At 45.1% G+C, this 20,507-nt stretch overlaps 1 protein-coding gene across 3 annotated transcripts in view; it reads right to left on the bottom strand.

The window, feature by feature from the left end:
• sytl5 (synaptotagmin-like 5) overlaps window positions 1-20,507 on the bottom strand; it is a 139,381-nt gene that overhangs the window by 87,402 nt on the left and 31,472 nt on the right. The gene's annotated exons all lie outside the window — the stretch shown is intronic.

Genomic DNA, 20,507 nt, shown 5'->3' with positions numbered 1-20,507 from the left:
TATGGAGAAAAGGCAGGTAAATGCAGTTGAAGTACAGATCAGCCATGACCTAAAGAACAGTGGATCATGCTCAAGGGGTTAAATAGCCTACTTCTGTTCCTATGTAACAAGCAAGTCAGATCTCAACTAGATTTAGGTGCTACTGTCAATGAAACTATTTGCTGATTTAAGTGCCACAGTGCTTCAGGAGCAACTAGCAGTACAGCATTGAGTTTCAAATAGTTCCAAATAGATATAGCCTCTTCTAGATGCTGGAGTCATTCAACATATGCAAACTGTGACAGTGAATTAACAGAACATGATGATGATGGAGGGTACAAAGATCACAAGACAAGATGTAGTTAGCCACCAAATACTAGAAACGATAGTAAAATACTGCGGATGCTGGAAATCTGAAATAACAACAGAAAATGCTGGAAACACTCAGCAGGTCAGGCAGCATCCGTGGAGAGAGAAAAACAGAGTTAACGTTTCAGGTCTGTGACCCTTCGTCAGAACTGGAAAACACCCTGGGAGAAATTGGGTATGATCTGTTTGAGGCAGTTTGAAGAAAATCTCATATGTTCTGACTATTATCATATTAGTATGGCATTTTAAATGTCTTGACATGTTCATGTATCCATAGGACATGAAATGCATGATTGGCTTAAAGTTCACTGGAAATAAGCAAAGCAAATCAAAAACCATCACCTCTTAAGAAGAATCCCACTTACTAAAGACAACCAATCAGAAAGAACAAACCCATTCAATTTCATTATAGTGGGACCTTCAGCTCCTGGACTGTCAGCTGTCAGGTCACATGGGCCTGCTGTCTGGGAAGTGCTGCAAGAGGCTGGGTTCTCAGAACTTGCTGGGTTCTGGCCAATGTATATCGCACAGCCTCAAGGCCACCTAGCAAACACTCAGGCAAGTCGTGGGGGTGGGAGTGTGGTTCAGGAGGGTTATAAAACAAATATAGCACATTGAAAAACTACACAAAATATATAATTTCACCTATATGCCCTTCCCCGCCCCTCCCTTCACCCACTCAGGTGCCAGACCCCAGCAACACATGCACCCATCAGAACCAGGTCCCAGCCTTTGGCTCCCTTCAAGTTTGACCCCTGTTTACCCATCAGTCCCAAGTAATCTCCACAAGTTAATAAAGGACTTCCCAGATAGTCCATCTCCATTTAGCATAAGGCAACAGAAGGAAGCGATTAGGATGGATGACTGAAAACTTGGTCAAAGATATGGGTTTTGAGAAGGTTGTTGACAGTGAAGAAAGAAGAGTAACAACAATACTGTTCTGCCACCAATGATGACATGAAGGGCAGGGGGAGAGAGATGCATAAAAGTCCCCAGTCAGAGGAACTGAGCATTTGGGAAGGGATACAGGGCAGGAGGAGATTGTCGTAATAGGGTGGGGAGATGCCCTGGAGGGATTTATAGACAAAGACAATGGCAACAATAACTTGCATTTATAATGTGTTTTAACCTCTCTTCCATTGTCCACCTTCATGTCCTTGAGTAGTTCTACTGCTAATTGTCTTAATATAACCAGCACATCTCTAGTATTCACATCCTCGCACTATCACCTCTGGAGTCACCCAAGAATCTGTGCTTGCCCTCCTCCTCATCATCTACATGCACTTCTCGATGACGTCATAGACAGGCGTGGTAGGTAAAGTTGAATATCATCAGAAAATGTATAGTGATGACATTCAACTTTATCTTTCTATCACTTTCCTTGACCACACAGCCACTTATGTGCAATCAGACTTCCTTGTCTGACATCAAGTCATGGATGAGTCATAACTTTGTTCATCTGAGTATCAAGATGACAATGCCATCAGAGAACTGTTCTACATTTGCTCCTTATAGCTCTTAACCTGCTGCCAATGCTCATTACAAAATCATAGCTATCAGCCTCATTCAAAATATTATAGGCCATCATATTCATTATTGTGAAACCTGTATGTATTTGAAAATTGTATGCTGGACTATCTCTCAAATCTGTTACTAGGGAGACTTTAACAACAAACTTCACAACATACGTAATGAAGTAGCTTAAGATCTCATGCATTGTGCCTGATTTCAAAGGACAGTTACCAGAGAGTCGGGATAAATGGGCCATTTTCTGGTTGGCAAACGGTAACTAGTGGGGTGCCACAAGGATCAGTGCTGGGGCCCCAACTATTTACAATCTACATTAATGACTTGGATGAAGGGATCAAGTGTAATGTAGCCAAGTTTGCAGATGATACAAAGATGGGTGGGAAAGCAAGTTGTGCAGAGGACTCAAAGAATCTGCAAAGGGATATAGACAGGCTAGGTGAGTGGGCAAACATTTGGCAGATGGACTATAATGTGGGAAAGTGCGAGGTTATCAACTTTGGCAGGAAAAATAAAAAAGCAAACTATTATTTAAATGGAGAGAGGTTACAAAATGCTACAGTTCAGAGGGATCTGGGGGTCCTTGTGCATGAAACACAAAAAGTTAGCATGCAAGTAATCAAAAAGGCAAATGGAATGTTGGCCTTTATTTCAAGGGGGTTGGAGTATAAAAGCAGGGAAGTCCTGCTACAACTGTACAAGGTATTGGTGAGACCACACCTTGAGTACTGCGTACAGTTTTGGTCTCCTTATTTAAGGAAGGATATACTTGCATTGGAGGCAGTTCAGAGACAATTCACTAGGTTAATTCCAGAGATGAGGGGTTTGACTTGTGAGGAAAGGTTGAGCAGGCTGGGCCTATACTCATTGGAATTTAGAAGAATGAGAGGTGATCTTATTGAACATATAAGATACTGAGGGGGGTCAACAGGGTAGATGCAGAGAGGATGATTCCCTTCATGGGGAAATCTAGAACTCGGGGGCACAGTCTCAGAATAAAGGGTCGCCCTTTTAGAACTGAGATGAGGAGGAACTTCTTCTCTCAGAGGGTCGTAAATTTGTGGAATTCTCTGCCCCAGACAGCTGTGGAGGCTGGGTCATTAAATACATTTAAAGTGGAGATAGACAAATGTTTGCAAGATAAGGGAGTGAAGGTTTATGGGGAGCGGGCTGAGAAGTGGCTTTGAGCCCTAGATCAGCCATGATCTTATTGAATGGCGGAGCAGGCTCTAGGGGCCAAGTAGCCTATTCCTGCTCCTATTTCTTATGTTCTTAGACCAAAATAAGTCAAAATTGCCTTATATTTGTAACAAGTGTTTCAGCATGTGCCTTTTCACCATTATCTTTGTTGCAGACTCCCAATGACTAATTTGCTGCTCAAAAGCCTGCAAAAAGTCTGTGGGCAGCTGTAAGTGTAATGAACGGTGAGCGCTGTTCGTTCGCCACTGACCGCAAAATCTGAGCCTGTTAGGCTTTGGGGAAAGGCTTGCGGGAAAGGCGTGCGGAGCTGAAATAGTTTTTAATCGGAGAAAAGAAGATTTAGGAGAGCAGAGATAAAGGGGGTGATTTTAACTCAGGTGCGGGATGGTGTCGTGTTATCCGAATTTCGTGTTTCCCACACGAATCTAAATGGATGTGGGAGATTGATGCAATTTTAACTCAATTGGCCAATTGATTTCCAACGTGTGGGAAGCCTTTGCAAATGGGTTTTTCATGACTGAAAGTCCCCTCCGATGACGTCATCATTGCTGCAGCATTTAAGGTCCACAGCAAGCCTTGCTTCTTCTGCAGACTGCCAAGCTTCTTGACTGTGCAGTGTGAGGGAGCTGCAGCAAATATGACAAGCGGGAGGGCCAGATCAGCTCCTCACTTTGACGAGGCGGCACTGCAGGCATTAGTGGATGGGGCTAGGGCCAACAGGGAGGTGCTCTTCCCTTCATCAGGGAGGAAGAGGCCTTCCAGTCAAACCAAGGCAGTGTGGATGCAGGTGGCTGAGGAGGTCAACTCCTTGGGAGTCACCCGCAGAACCTGGATACAGTGCAGGAAAAGATTTCATGACCTTCAGCGCACTGGAAAAGTGAGTATGAATTTCCCATCACCCTCAATCTGATCCCCATTGCCTTTCCTCACCGGCACTCAGCTTTAGCAATCTCTTCCTCCACATCCCACTTGACACTGACATCCATGCACCCTTACCCATTCCCTCTCTATGCTCACATTCACATAACTATTCCACCATGCAGCCCTCACACTCCCTATCACTCTGATGCTTTGAACACAACTGACAACACACAGGGGCCCTTGGTCTTGCAACCTCACTCCATCTTTGTCTCTTCTAAGTATCTATGCTATGCAATCTCTACACTCACTCCTTCATTCTCACTCAACCTCCACTTGTCTCCCTCATTGCAGGAAAAGAGAGCTCACAACAAAAGAGAGCGAGTCAGGACAGGAGGAGGGACAGCCTCAATAGCCCACCTGACCCCCTGGGAGGAGGCCGTCCTGGAAACTATGGGAATAGAGGATGATTCGCGCATGGGGGACGGACAGACGGTTGTAACACAGCAAGCTGGTGACGGAAAAGTTTCCCATCTCTCTCTTTGACATTGCATGAGTCGCTGATAATGATTGTGAAGCTGTACCAGATGGACTTATGAGCATCTGCAAAAAGCTATGTGCATGTAGCCTTTGCATCACATCTCTGACTCTTTCCTTTACTCCCCCACAGGACCATCACAAGCATCCGTCACCCCTAGCCAGGAAGAAGAGGCTGAGCAGCCAGACTCCTCAGAGGAAGCTGCAATCTCTGAGGGCGCAGCGTCAGCAGAATTCAGTGCACCCAGCACCAGCGCAGACACTCACACCTCGGTGGGACTTTCGGGACATAGAGTAATGTTGTCACCTGGTGTCTCACAGCTCACAAGTGAGCATCAGCAGATTGTGGAGACAGGGACAGCAGTGGAGAGTCCTAGTTGGAGGGCGCAGGACTCTGCCAGCTCGGCTCAGCAGCATGTCGACCCTCTGCCTCTGGGTCCATCCTTAAGATCAGAGGTGATGGAACTCCAGGCACATATGCAGGAGTCTCTGGCAGGTTTTGTCTCTAGGGTCGCTGCGAGTGTGGAGCGAATGGAGGAGTCCATAGCGAACATGAGCAGAGCCTTTGTGGAGTCATTGGCGCATGAACGCATCACCACTGAAAGGTTGGCTACATCCGTGGAAAAAATTGCTACCTTCGTGATAAGGCTGGCTACCATAGAGGAGAGGATGGCTACGGCCATGGAGGAGCTTAGTCGCCAGGGTATGGAAAACATGGTAATTGTTCAGAATAGAATGATATCTCTTGAGGAGCGATGGGCATCTATTGAACAGAGAAACCAGACCTTCATGGAAGTCCTTCTGAGTAGGACTGCCATTGCAGATATGGGTCCCCATGGCCCCCCTGATGTGCAGCAAGGTGCTCTCCAGCCACTTCCAGGCGCTGGCCCCTTCTGACCTGTGCAGCTTCAGGTGGGTGAACAGCAGCCTGGCGCTCCTGCTGCTGTTGTTCCTGGTTCTGCTGCTGCCGTGGCTGGTGCTCAAGCTCCTCTAATGCCCAGGTGGGAAGGAACTAAATGGCTCCCATGCTTCTGGTATATGCCTCCATTGAGGAAGCGCTGAGTGAAGGTGGCGAGAGGGGTTTCCCAGGAGGTCACACTGAAGATGGGCGTGAGGCTCCAACCTTCCACAGGTGTGGTTAAGCCTTCTAAAAGTTGCCCCAGACCTGAGACCACTAAGTCCTGCCACCTGCAAATCATGGCTGATCAAATCTCCTCTTTAATGGTTGACCTGCAGTTGATAGTCAGCAGTCCAATAGTGCTCCCGCCAGGTTTCACATTCGTGTTTCCCACCAGGCGTGTTTCATGTGGGAAAAGGGTTAAATTCACAAGGGCCTTTCAAAATAGGATTATAGAGGCCATTTAGTGGTTGTTAAGGGTCTTAACGACCAGTCCCACCTGTTAGATGCGGGACGGAGTCGGGACCATCAGACACGACTGAGTTAAAATTGATCGGAGTCGGGAACCAGGCCGGGGTTCCGCCCACCAGTTTTTGCGATTTTAACCCCCTGCACGCCTCCAAGCCCACCTCCACGGCTCAATGAAAATCGAGCCCAAAGGGTTTTACAATGCTGAGAGGCATCAATTATGTAGATCTAAGTAGTTTATTTGCCTTCGACTGCGAGCATAGAACTTGGGATCTCGGGGCTTAATATTAAAAAGCCTGGATTGAGACTGGAGATGAGATGCAACCTTTCTTCCCAAGAGTAGTAGATATGTGCAAAGGAGCCTAGCAAAAGCTGGAATTGCTTAACTCCTCAAAAAGGAGCTGGATAAATATTTAGCTCTCAACGGGATTGGAGGTTTCCAGAGATAGGTGATTGCGGTGCCACTGATGCAAAGAGAGCGGAATGTTGTTTGTGGAGGACAGCAGCTCAGGACAGAACATTAGAAATGAGAATCAATGCACATTCTGGTTTTTGCTTGACTATCTTTGGGGATCAGGGTGTATTCAAGCAGACAGAGTCCATGATGGTGCAGATTGTATATGGCCTGTGGAAGCAACAGGCATATTAAAGCTGGTCAAAGTATGATGAAGGCAGGCAGCCTTTTACTTGTGTCATTTTTACATTAGTCATTCTATTTGTTGATTTAATTACCATACTTTTTCCTAATTATAATGGGTTTAGTCTCATGCCTATCTTCCTCATTAACCATCCAATAATGAGCAGCAACTGTATTAAAGCTGAATTTGATAACCAGACAGAATATGACAAGCGTAAAATGATCTCTAAATATCCAGCAATGCCATAACAAAAGTGTTATCACACATAATACCAACACCCTTGTTCTGTCCTTCCATGTTCCAAATTTAATAATTCGGTTAACTCAGAGAGTTGCCACAGTTATGTGAACATGTCAGAATGTTAACCATTGCATTGTCATATCATAGACTTTGTTAAAAAAAAAGACTCTGCAGTTGTCCCATGCCCTTAATTACCCTGCTTTTCTAAACTTATTTACCAGGAATGTGAACTTGGTCTGTAGGTTTTGAGAGATCTTCACAATGCAACACCATTTGGAAGAATTGAAACAGAGAGAGGACATGAAAGAAGTGTTGGTTGAGTTATGGATGTATTGATACAACAGGTGGATAGACTGAAATATTAATTACACAAAATGGCAATACTCTAAAATGTTATGGAAAGCAAATGCTCTGTATATTGGAGTAAGAACATGTTAAAATAATCAACATTGTTTTTTATGTATTTTATGCAAAGTCTCTGGAACAAGTGGTGTTTAACCCAGTCATACTGAAAATTTCATGGCACCAATAAGCAAGGTATTCAAAGATGTAGTCCTATAGTCCGCAATAGGGCTAAAAAGTGAAATTAAGCGTTATTACAAATCGCTTCAGCATATCTATAAGCTGGAGTGGCTGTGGGACAGGATTTGTCCTGCTTGAGTTTGATTAACATCCGACAACACACCGTGAATGCAATCTCCGACTCATGTTCTTTTGTTCCCTCACCAATTTTCTGCTCCTTTTTTCTCTATTTCTTGGAGAGCATTGACTCTTAGTGTGATATGGCTCCACAGTTTCTGCCCACTTCCTAATACCTAGTACAAGTGTCCATTCATTGTATGAGTGTCTAGAGAGTGATTGTTAACAGGCTATACAACCATTGAGGGATTAAAAGGCAAGCTGATCTGGTTCTCTAACATCCACATGCATATACACTTTCTAGCAGGGCTCAATGTATAGCAGTAATAAGGAGCTGGAGCCCAGGCTGATTTTCCACTCAGGAGCCCAGGGGCACTGAGGCAATTAGTGCCTCAATTTCTGCTATGGTCGAGATCAGCTAACCGTACAAACCAGGAATCAACCTGGAACTTTCTGGCTTAGTGGGTGACCCCATCACTAGGCCATTGTGGAAGTTCCTTTCTTTTTCTTATTTCTGATTTGGAGTTCAGTCTCACTCTACCTGTTCGAGGTAAAGGCATGCATATTCTCAATGGAGAAAATTGTTGGCAATTAATATATAGAGTTCATTATTAAGCGTGTTTAGAAATTGTTGCACTGATCTCTTAGGAAACTATATTGGGCCAGAAATTGCTACAATGGCACATCTCCCAGCAAACTATGTTAATTTGACTTTTTACCTCTCCCTTCACATCGCACTATTTGCGTTGCAAATTGCTGGAACGTCAAAAATAATAATGGCGCAGCTACGTCAATGTTGCATCTGGGACCGTCGTGCCCAATGGTCTATCATGGTGGGTCCGAGCTCATTGATGCAGTCTACGACATCCTGCACAATGGTAGCAAATCCCACAGCCCTTTCCTGCAGGCTCCTGGTGGCCATGGGGAACTTGATATAGACATTAGCCTTTAAGAGGGGATCAGTGTCCTACTTGATACAGGAATGGACTGCAGACTGACTGATGTTACATATATCGCCTGCTGCAGCCTACAAAAAGTCAAAAGGAAAAATGTAATTTTCACTGCCAGAGGCAGTGGTGCCACCAGTGGTAATGGATTACAGGTCTTGCCACAACAGGCTCTCTTTATCTCTCAACAACTTCCTTGCACAGTGCTCCGCACTAAAGTGAATGTGTGTGCTTCAACAACAGCCCAACAAGTAGATTTTTTTGCCCCTCAACACCTAGAAGGGCTAAGGGGGGTGAGGGTGGTGAAATTGTATCTTATATTGAAAATACCCTCTAAAATATAAGATTGGGTCCTTTTTTTAAAAAAAAAATCAAAATAATGTTCATTATTTTCCAATCTTGTACTTGCCCTGTTTCTATCATACTACTTTAGAAAATCTCCTGTGAAGCTCTTATGCCACTCTTCAGCTCCTTTAATATTCTCAGATCAATCCAATCAACACCTAGTACACTTAGCATTTTGTTTACATCATCCAGCCTCTTGATTACCACGTCCTCGGACAGCATGTCTCTCATTTCAGAAGGACTTTAGCATATCTGCTAGGTATGCAATAATCATTATGTCTATGGTTGAAATGCACAAGAGCTTCGGGAAGTGAGTGAGTAGAATGAGTGGAGATGACATTTGTTGCACGCCACCCTTTGTAATAATAGATAACTTGGCTTCCAAGTTGCCTCTTTTAATGACAATCCATGGTTACTGGTGTAAAATGTTTTCATGTTCATATTTTACAATAAAATTATGAGATGATGATTATGATAATCTAATTGAATTTTTTGATGAAGTAATAAGAGAGGATTGACGAAGGGAATGCAATGGATGTTGTCTACATGGATTTTCGGAAGGCGTTTGACAAAGTACCACATAGAAGGCTGGTTAACAAAATTGAGGCTCATGGAATAGGTGGGTCAGTGGCAGCTTGGATAAAGAATTGGCTTAAGGACAGAAAACAGCAAGTTGTGGTAAATGGCTATTTTTCATACTGGAGGATGGTAGACAGTGGTGTTCCCCAAGGGTCAGTGCTGGGTCCACTGCTTTTTTTGATATATAAATTACCTGGATATTGGAATACAGAGTAGAATTTCTAAATTTGCCAATGACACCAAACTTGGGGGTGTGGCAAACAGTGAGGATGATACCAATCGACTGCAACAGGACATAGAAAGGATGGGCAGACATGTGGCAGATGGAATTGAATACAGAGAAGTGTAAGGTGATGCATTTTGGCAGAAGGAACAGGGAGAGGCAATATACACTTAATGGCACAGTTTCAAAGAGTGTGCAGTGTTGTGTATGTACCTTTAAGAGAATAACTGGTCTCAGACTGCAGTACCGGCAGTGACCACCCCTGTATAAAAGGCACTAGAGAGCCTCTGTTGGTTAGTTTCGTTTATGCCTTTCACCAGTAAAGACTTGTTTGTTTCTCTCCTGCTAGTCCGTGTCTCAATCATTCACGGACTTAGCACTGGCGATGAGTTAGAAACGAACTTACCTGCAACTCAGCAGCAGCTCCGACGACGTGTTGAAGGTCGGAGCCAGAAGAAAGAAGAAAAAAAACAACAACAAAAACAAAATAGGCCATTGAAACTCGAGAAACGGGCGTCGACCGTCAATCATCGATTTCAAAACTTGCAGGAGAGACTGTCCAGAGCCAGGCTGGGTTCCTCGGTCCGTGGTTTCCCAGCTAATCGGGCTGGTGGCAGGTAGTGCTCTGATCCTTTCTGGGCTGCAATGGGGCCGGGCAGCGAGTCGGGAAGCAAGGAGAGAGAGAGAGGGTGGAGCATACAGGGCGCGGCCGGTGTTTCGAAGCTGGGCAGCGTTCGGACCTCAGAAGAGTGAGGGAAGTGTTCCAGAGGGTCCGCTCCACGACGGGAAAATAATAAAAGAAAATGAATACGCGCAAGAAACCGTGGAAAGCAGCGCTAACAACAGCGGGAAAGAAGGAAAAGCGCGGGAGGCGCCATTTTGTTAAATTGGAGAAGAAGGCAAAGCGCGGGAGGCGCCATTTTAGATTTGCAAGATGCCGAAGACTGGCTGTATCACTGCTTTTGATAATACATTAGAGGACTGCACCACGTATGTGGAAAGAGTCGAGGTATATTTCGAGGCAAATGAAATAGCGGAGGGGAAAAAGGCATCAATATTGCTAAACGTAATGGGCGCTAGAACGTACGGCCTATTGCGGGATCTGATTACTCCAGCCAAACCGAAGGCGAAGAGTTTTAACGAAATTGTTGCTGTTCTACAGGAGCACTTAAACCCTGCACCGCTGTTGATAGCAGAAAGATTTAAATTCCACAGGAGAACTCAGCACAAAGATGAGAGCAATGCTGAGTATCTTACGGAACTACGCAAGCTATCAAAGCACTGCCAGTTCGGAGCAGGACTGGCAGATACCCTACGGGACAAATTTGTCTGTGGACTCCTGAGTGAAGGAACACAGAAGAAGTTATTCGCAGAAAAAGAGCTGACGCTAGTTAAGGCTTTCAGCGTGGCAGTATCGTATGAAGCAGCAGCCAGGGGAGCTGCAGAAATTCAACAAAAACCACAGGAATACGGCACCCACGAAATGACACGGGGATTTGCAAAATGTTATCACTGCGGCAGAACTAACCATGACCAGAAGGACTGCTGGTCCAAAGACAAAATATGCAGACAATGCGGGAAGATTGGACACATTGCACGAGTTTGTAGGTCTGGGAAGAAGACCAGCGACAACAAAAAGGCTACTAAGGAACCGTACAAGACAGTACAAAAGATGAGCGATAGTGAATCCGAGAACAGGAGATTAAGCTGTCTCAAACTTCACAATGTAATCGCAAAAGAGGATCACCGAACCATTTGGGTCACCCTCACGATAGCAGGGTCCCAAGTTAAAATGGAATTGGATACAGGATCAGCGCTAACCGTCATGAATCGACGAGACTACGAGCGGCTATTTTCACACATACCCTTGAGAGAGACATCCATCGTCTTGACGACATATACGGGGCAAAAAGTATACCCCAGAGGAAAAATAAGGGTGCCTGTCGAATACAATGGCAAGAAAATACGGAAATTGTATCTCTACATACTGCCAAATGGTGGACCACCGTTATTGGGACGGGAATGGATCAGGAAGATAAACTTAGATTGGCATTCCATTCATGCAATGACGGTGGACGGTAAAAAAGATGAAGATGTCACTCCTGGACGATTGTCAACAATCTTAGCTAACGCCAAAGAGGTATTTCAACAAGAACTGGGCACGCTTAAAGGCGTAACCGCCTCGATAAAAATAGAAGAGAATGCAGTTCCCAAGTTTTTCAAAGCAAGACCAGTACCATATGCAATTCGCCCAGCCGTCGAGGCAGAGCTGGAGAATTTGGAGAAGGTGGGTGTGTTGTCTAAGGTCGACTGGAGCGAGTGGGCGACACCCATTGTTCCTGTCATGAAGAAAACGTTAAGCAATAAGTCTGGAGAGCCAAGGAAGATTCGCACCTGTGGGGATTTCAAGGTGACGGTGAACCCTGTCCTTCACACAGTACAATATCCTCTTCCAAGGATAGAAGACATCTTCGCCTCACTGTCTGGAGGGAAGCGTTTTACAAAAATTGACCTAGCACAAGCATATTTGCAGATGGAGGTTGAAGAGTCCTCTAGGAAGTATCTCACGATAAACACTCACAAAGGTCTTTACCAGTATCATCGATTGGTATTCGGAGTAGCATCGGCTCCGGCGATATGGCAAAGAGCGATGGAACAAGTCCTGCAAGGGATTCCGGGGACTCAGTGTTACTTGGACGACATCCTTGTAACAGGTGAAGATGACAGTGAACACCTTAACAACCTAGAACAGGTGCTCACTAGACTACGGGAACATGGGCTGCAAGCCAACCGCCCCAAGTGCGAATTTTTTAAGAAACAGATATCGTATTGTGGCCACGTGATTGATGAAGAGGGGTTACATAAGTCCCCTGACAAAATTGAAGCGGTTGTTAAGGCCCCAGCGCCTGAAAATGTGTCGCAACTGAGGTCATTCCTCGGGTTGGTGAATTACTATCATAAGTTTTTGCCGAATTTGTCGACAATTCTGCATCCACTGAACGCCCTGCTACGAACGGGGGTAGCATGGAAATGGAGCGATGATTGTAAACGTGCTTTTCAGAAGAGTAAGGACTTAATCACTTCAAGGGAAGTATTGGCTCACTACAACCCAGCACTGCCAATCAGGCTGGCGTGTGATGCGTCTCCCTACGGCATTGGGGCGGTACTGTCACATAAATTCCTTGATGGTTTGGAGAGGCCGATAGCTTTTGCGTCACGCTCGTTAACTTCTGCCGAGCGTAACTACGCCCAGATTGACAGAGAGGCCCTCAGCCTAGTGTGGGGGGTGAAGAAGTTCAATCACTATCTGCACGGTCAAAAATTTACTCTACTAACCGATCATCAACCTCTTGTCTCCATTTTCAACCCTCAGAAGGGCGTACCGATAATGACAGCACAACGGCTGCAGAGATGGTCCCTTTTCCTAGGGGCACACCAATATGACATCGAGTACAGGGGAACTAAACAGCATGGAAATGCTGATGGATTGTCACGTCTACCGTTGCCGACGGTGGAAGAAGAAGACCTTGCAGTGGATCCAATGGAGTTATTCCACTCGACCATAGTCGAATGTCTCCCTGTGACGAATGCAAACATAGAAAAGGAAACACGGAATGACCCGACACTATCACGGGTCTATGATTTAACGGTGAAGGGATGGCCAGCACATGGCGAACCACTGCTGCCAGCATTTTCGCCAAGGAGAGAACAGCTGCCAGTGTGCAGAGGAACCTTGATGTGTGGATCCAGAATAGTAATTCCACCTAAGTTGACGGATAGAGTGCTCAATGAGCTTCATGAGGGTCATCTGGGTAGGGTAAAAAGGAAGAGCTTAGCCAGAGCGTTTGTGTGGTGGCCGGGAATCGATAGAGAAATCGAAGAGATGACCAAGAGCTGTGCAGGATGCCAGAAGGTCCAAAACGCCCCACCACAAGCTCCTCTGCATCCATGGGAGTGGCCCTCATCTCCATGGCAAAGGGTGCACATTGATTTTGCTGGTCCCTTCATGGACTCGATGTTTTTAATTGCGGTGGATGCACATTCAAAGTGGCCAGAGGTAATAAAAATGTCCTCAACCACCACGGAAAAAACTATCGCAGTTTTATGAACCATATTCGCCAGGAATGGGCTGCCTGAACAGATTTGCTCTGACAATGGACCACAGTTTGTGTCTGAAGAGTTCCGGAGGTTCTTAAAGAACAATGGTGTTAAGCATTACACATCTGCCCCATATCATCCAGCCACTAATAGATTGGCCGAGGGGTTTGTCCAAACATTCAAGAAGGCTATCAAGGCAATGTGTAATGAAGATATACCCCTACAACACAAGGTGGACAACTTCTTGTTTGCCTACCGGAATGCGACACATGCGGTTACCAACCAAACTCCAGCCGTGATGTTCTTCAATCGAAGACTACGATGCCGCTTGGATTTGGTTAAGCCAAACGTCCGAAGAGATGTGGAGAACAGGCAGTTTCAGAATATGAATGAAAGGCCGACCAGGAGTTTTAAGATAGGTCAACCATTTTTTGCCCGGGACTACCGCACTGAGAAATAGCAGCCAGGAACGATTTGTACACGACAAGGACCTCTCATGTATACCGTGGACGTTGGGGAGAGCATTGTAAGACGCCATGCTGACCAGATTCTAGAGTCACTGGAAAACGTCAACTCCACACCACGATCTGATACACCTGGTAATGAAATCGACGTTCCAATTGCAGCTACCGCAGAACCGGTAATATTGGAAGCAGATGAACCAAACAACGACATTGATTCCGACTCAACATTGCCAGAAGAACCTGATACTCCAAAGAGGCGTTATCCAGACAGAATCAGGAAGCATCCTCAAAGACTGAACTTATAATTGCTTAAACTTAACCAATGTATCTAGCAACAGTAATTGTGATTGTAATTCGTTATCATTAGTTGTTAAATGAATGTTATGTACTGTTTATCTAAAAGGGGAGGAATTGTTGTGTATGTACCTTTAAGAGAATAACTGGTTTCAGACTGCAGTACCGGCAGTGACCACCCCTGTATAAAAGGCGCTAGAGAGCCTCTGTTGGTTAGTTTCGTTTATGCCTTTCACCAGTAAAGACTTGTTTGTTTCTCTCCTGCTAGTCTCAATCATTCACGGACTTAACATGCAGGGACAGAGGGACCTGGGAGTTAATGTGCATAGGTCCCTGAAGGTGGCGGGACATATTGAGAGTGGTTAACAAACCATATGGGATCTTGGGCTTCATAAATCGAGGTATTGAGTACAAAAGTAGAGAAGTTATGCTGAACCTTTATAAAGCGTTGGTTAGGCCACAACTGGAGTATTGCGTCCAATTCTGGTCACCACACTTTAGGAAGGATGTGAAAGCTCTTGAGAGGGTGCAGAGGAGATTTACCAGAATGGTTCCGGGGATGGGGGATCTTAGCTACAAGGACAGGCTAAAGAAGCTGGATTTGTTTTCATTAGAGCAAAGGAGGTTGAGGAGTGATTTGATAGAGTTGTACAAGATTATGACGGGTTTGGATAGGCTGGACAGGGAAAGGCTGTTCCCACTAGTAGATGGTACAAGGACTAGGGGACACAGATTTAAGGTTTTGGGCAAGATATACAGGGGGGACGTGAGGAGAAACTTTTGTATGCAGCGAGTGGTGATGACCTGGAATTCGCTGCCGACAATCGTGGTGGAAGCGGAGACACTCAATGTTTTCAAGGGGAGACTGGATAGGCACTTGCGGGAAATAAACTTGCAGGGCTACAGGGATAGAGCAGGGGAATGGGACTGACTGGAATGCTCTACAGAGAGCCGGCACGGACTCGATAGGCCAAATGGCCTCCTTCGGTGCTGTTATGTTATGACTATGAACAAAATTATTCACGAACCAGTATTTAAAAAGGAATAAAAAAGTGTGAAATTAATATTTTCCCAAGTAACTGTCTCTTTACACATTGAGGAGTTCTGCCTTTTAAAAGTATTTTATATAGAGACTGTGGAGGTGAAATTGGTCTTGGATGATAGCGCAAAATGAGCGATAGTGAGTGAATTGGCAACCCATACTACACTCCGCCTGGTGTTCTTTTCAGGCGGAGTGTGTAAGGGGACAAAAAAGACTTCTTAGAATTAAAAGATAGAAGAAACTATAACTTCTTAGAATTAAAATTAGTAGGAAACTAGAAGGCTGATAAGTTTGTCTCCTATCCTTGCTTAGGAGTGTAGGACCTAGACAAAACAAGAACTGTAAAGCTAATAAGTTGGTCTTATGTCCTTGCTTAAGATAAGGCAGGACATACAGATTCTCAAAACATGATGTAAACACCTCCTGGCCAGAGCAGGAACAGATAATTCTGTGGACCAATCAATGATCATAGATGGGGGGGGGGGGGGGCCCGCACGCCTGAAGTTAGAGTATAATTGCTGTACGTATTTGATACTTGGTGGAAGAATCTTTTCTCTGGGATGAGACTGAGATTTTCCCCTTGCATATGCTTGAATAAAGATCGTGAAACTTATCCAAGGTGTCCGTCTGGTGAATTTGTGGTTGTTATAGGGCAAGTGTCGACCCCTTATCTCAGGGGGTCTGCTTGAGAGGTGGGAAGACTTCTCTTTTACCCCAACAATTGGCGTAGTCGGCAGGATACAGACTCCCCGATCCGAACAATGTGGCAGCTGTTGGGGTGAGTACTTTTTAAATACCACCTACAAGATAGAGCTGATACATTGTGGATGGAAGGGGAGATAATCTGTATAAAAGAACTAAGTATAGCAAACCACGAACTGACGGGAACCGAGGAATAAGCAGGATACGGGTTAAGAGTAGGTCCTGAAGCACGGCCAATGAGGCAATACCAGCGAACCGGTATTGGTCGTATACGGCCGGCGCAGACAAGAAGGAATACAAGAGTAACCTAGGGGTGACGTACTGACCCCAGCATTTTACAGGTTAAGAGTAGGTCCTGAAGCACGGCCAATGAGGCAATACCAGTGAACCGGTATTGGTTGTATACGGCCGGCGCAGACAAGAAGGAATACAAGAGTAACCTAGAGGCGACGTACCGACCCCAGCGATCTTAAAGAAAGGCCAACGGGTATGACTGGGGACTGGAGGGATCCCTAGTAAAAATGCTAGCGGAAAAGAATGTGAAACTAACAGATACGATGAAGGAAAACGATTGGCAACCGAACGACCCACCGGTAAAACAAAGAGAATAGTGGGCTAAGGATACAAAATTAAAGGAAGAAAAGCTCATCATTTTAGTGGCTCGCGCATATTATGAGTTGAGTAGACGTACTCGAATTGGGACCAAAAACGGGTGCTAAAATTGTACCCGAGTACCAGTAATTTAAGAAAGGGAATAAGGAAATAAAAAATTAAAGTTTTATCGACACAGAAGCTATCAGTTTCTGTCCAAAACAAGTAAAATACAGGATTTGCTGAGTGAAAGGAATCTTAAAAGGAATGCTGGAATCTCAGTTTGTGTGAAAGTGTGTGTTAAAAGTGTGGAAGTTTTCTGTCTTTGAAAGTGTCTGTTGTGTTTGTTTTAGCTCCACCCACTCTTTTGTACAGAGAGCTAAAAGCTGTTTAACCCTTTGAAGACTTGTCTTGAATGATGGACAAGCGTGTGTTGTTTTAAGTTTGTTAATTGTTTTACAAAAGATAAGCTTCAGCCTTGAAGTTACAGTTGCCAATGTGCCTGGAAGAAAATGAATTTGAATGTTTACAAGGCATGGGTGACTGTTTCTTTGTTAATGTGGCTTCTTTCTTTCTTTTCCAAGTGATGCTGGTGAGTTTAAAAACAAAATTGATCTGGATTAAATTGGAGTTATGAGGCTAATTAACCTATTAAAACCAAACTTTCATTGTGGCCACGGTGAAATTCTGGTTGGTGTAAATTTGTGTAGACCGCATTGAATAAGATTACTCCGCGAGAACATCCGATAATGGCAGGTCCCTTTACAATATGCAATTGACTATGGTACTGGAAGCCCTACAGAATGCGGGACTAAAGGTAAACCCTAGAAAGGTACAGGTAGGGAAGGACGAAGTAACCTACTTAGGATACATAATAATACAAGGGAAGAGACAAATGCCCGAAGACAGAAAGGAGGCTATTAGAATGATGCCCAGGCCAGGAACTGTGAAAAGGGTCAGGCAGGTACTAGGGCTATTTAATTATTGCCGGAACTTTATCCCAGAATATGCAGAAATGGCCCAGCCGATACAGGATTTGATCAAAGGGGGGAAACCATCCCAGGAGCCGGTGGACTGGAGCCCCGACCATGAAACAGCATTTGTAAAGTTAAAACAAGCCCTCGTAAGTGCCCCTGCCCTGGGATTACCAGACCAGAATAGGCCATTCCAAATCTATAACTACCACAGTAAGGATCATTACAATGTGGTAGTAACTCAGGTGCATGGGGATAGACAAAGGCCGGTAGCATACTACTCCACTAAACAGCAGCCTGTAGCTGCAGGATTGTCCAGATGCATTGCTGCCCTCGACTGCGCTGCGTGGGCCATCAGAGTTAGTGAACCAATAGTGATATCAGGACAAATTATCCTACATACCCAGCATACCCTAGTAGAGTTGCTTAACACAGGAAGGCTAAGAACTGTATCAGATACGCGTAGGGCCACATGGGAGGCGATGCTCATACCCCCCCAATGGCACAGTAACAATAGTTAAAGACAACGGTAACAATCCCGCAGGGTGGATTATAACGGAAGGAGAGGAACATCAATGTAACCCAACAGGAAGTGAAGGGGAAAATAGTCATGTTAGTGAAGCCCCGCTCAAGGAAGCGGAAATGGATCTATATGTAGATAGGGGCACCACGAACAGGATGGGCAGTGGTAGATGGCAATGGACAGGTTAAAAGGGAAGGTCGACTAGAAGGAAGCCTATCAGTTCAGGTAGCAGAATTGGTGGCTCTCACCGAAGCCCTGAGGTTAGCCGAAGGAAAAAGGGTAAACATATATACAGATAGTCAATATGCCTTTGGGGTAGTGCATGATTACATGGTAGCCTGGAGTAGGTGAGGATATATGACATCAGGAGGACCCATAAGACACGAGAATATAATCAAGGAATTAGTGGAAGCCTCCCTCCTACCCCAAGAGTATGCAATAATAAAAATTAAAGCACACAGGAAGATTACTGGCTGACACCAACAGGGCAATGCATGGGCAGACGAGGCAGCCAAGCGGGCAGCTGAGAAAGGGAATCTGACCAATGAAGCCCAAGTCGGTGCTTGTGAAATTGGGCCCGAGGAGGTGAACATGCTTAAGGTACAGGAAGAAACCACCCCGCGGGCAGCGATGAGTGGACATGTTGCCCCGAGTCCTGATGATATTAAGGGCAACCGCTAGCCGGACTACAGGACTGACGCCCTTTGAATTAATGACGGGGAGAGCAATGAGACTGCCCGAGGTACTGGTCACAGGAAGTGAGGACGTAGGACCATATAAAGTCAGAATGCGGAGGTTTGTGATGGAACTCTGTAAGCAATTACACAACCCGAAAGCGCAGGCTAGAGACCAATAAATAATTAAAGACTTAGAGAATGCTACCAAGAAACAGAAAGTCCAAATACCCCAGGTAGGCAGTCAGGTAATAGTAAAAATAAACAACCCAGAGAAACCCGGGTTCTCGCCAAAATGGACTGGACCCAACAGGTATTAATGGTACGTGACACGAGTGCATACGTAGATATAAGGGGCACCGGCAAATGGAAACACTGGACCCAGTTGAAAAGGCATGGACTCTAATTAACCGGTGACGACCGGGAAATAATGACCCAGAAATTCGGGTCGGAGGCTTCCCGCGGGTGTAAACCTCTGACCTGCATTTACTAGCGTGCCGGCCGTTGTGCTGTGGGGCCGCGTGGGATTCCGATCCTGGGCCTCCTCCAACTGCCAGTGCGCAGTGCTTGTGTATCCCAGGGGCGCAGTTAGTTCGAAGCGTCCCCTGGGATCACGTGGGCCATGGAGAGCCAATGGTAGCAGGGAATGCCCATTCATATAATTGACAGGAAGAGCTGTCAAAACTATAAATACTATAAGCCCCAAAACATAACTAAAACTTCAAATAATTTTTTTTTAATCACATTTTTATAAAATAACTATAAATTACATAAAATAACTATTTTAAACAATAATTTAAATTTTTGAAAAAATTAATTACATTTTCTAATGGGGCTAAAAATAAACTTACCTTTCTTTAAAGTATTTAAAAATAATAAACCTGTGGAAAAAATGTTTTAATTTTAATTAATTCACCACTTACCTTGTTAAAAGCAGGCCTTGCGCCTGCTTTTTAAAAGTGTAACTGCTGGAGACTTACCCTCCCGGAGAAACCTGTAAAAAAAACGTAAGTTCCAGGCACATGCGCTGCCTCTCCGGCGCACGCGTTCCACCTCTGAACCGCTTCCTTTAAGGGAATGGAAGTTCTGGTTTCCCGTGCATGCGCAGTGCATGCACGAAACCGGCACTTTCGTTGGGCCTACGGGTGAGTACCCAGCGCGTACTCACCCGTGGAGACCCGAATTTCAGGGCCATTATGTTTTACAGGATCATAGGGGGAGCCACGGGAGAAGCTGTGCAGGCCGGACAAAAGAACCAACAAGGCTTGTATTACAAAAACTCGAGCGACGTTAGCTGTGATCAGGAGCAAGGGACATTAACGATGACAATCGGAAAAATCGCAAACTTAAATTGTAGTATTGGACTAACAGGTATCAGCGTATTCAACGATAGACCTGGCTGGCACACAGGAGATGCTGATATAAGAGGGATGGTAGTGAGATGGAAAGAGGTGGGCACCATATGTTTCAATAAAATTAATGATGAGATATTCTCATGTGTGCTGGATAAAGGGGTGCGAGTAAGATGCGAGCTAGATTACATTCAATTCTCCGGTTACCCCCAACAAAGGGAGGATGAATGGGGAATCTACCCAATCTCCCAAAGCTCCCAATGCCCAGACTCAGATTATGGTGTTGGAAGATTAGCCCCCGCAATGACCCCACTACTACTAAACATCCTACCACTTCATTCCCCAC

The sequence above is a fragment of the Somniosus microcephalus genome, chromosome 14, assembly GCF_052327205.1.
Source record: "Somniosus microcephalus isolate GS21.2 chromosome 14, FLI_Smic_1.0, whole genome shotgun sequence".
In the NCBI taxonomy this organism is placed as follows: domain Eukaryota; kingdom Metazoa; phylum Chordata; class Chondrichthyes; order Squaliformes; family Somniosidae; genus Somniosus; species Somniosus microcephalus.
Note: the sequence above shows the minus strand (reverse complement) of the source record. Positions and strands in the feature narration are given on the sequence as shown.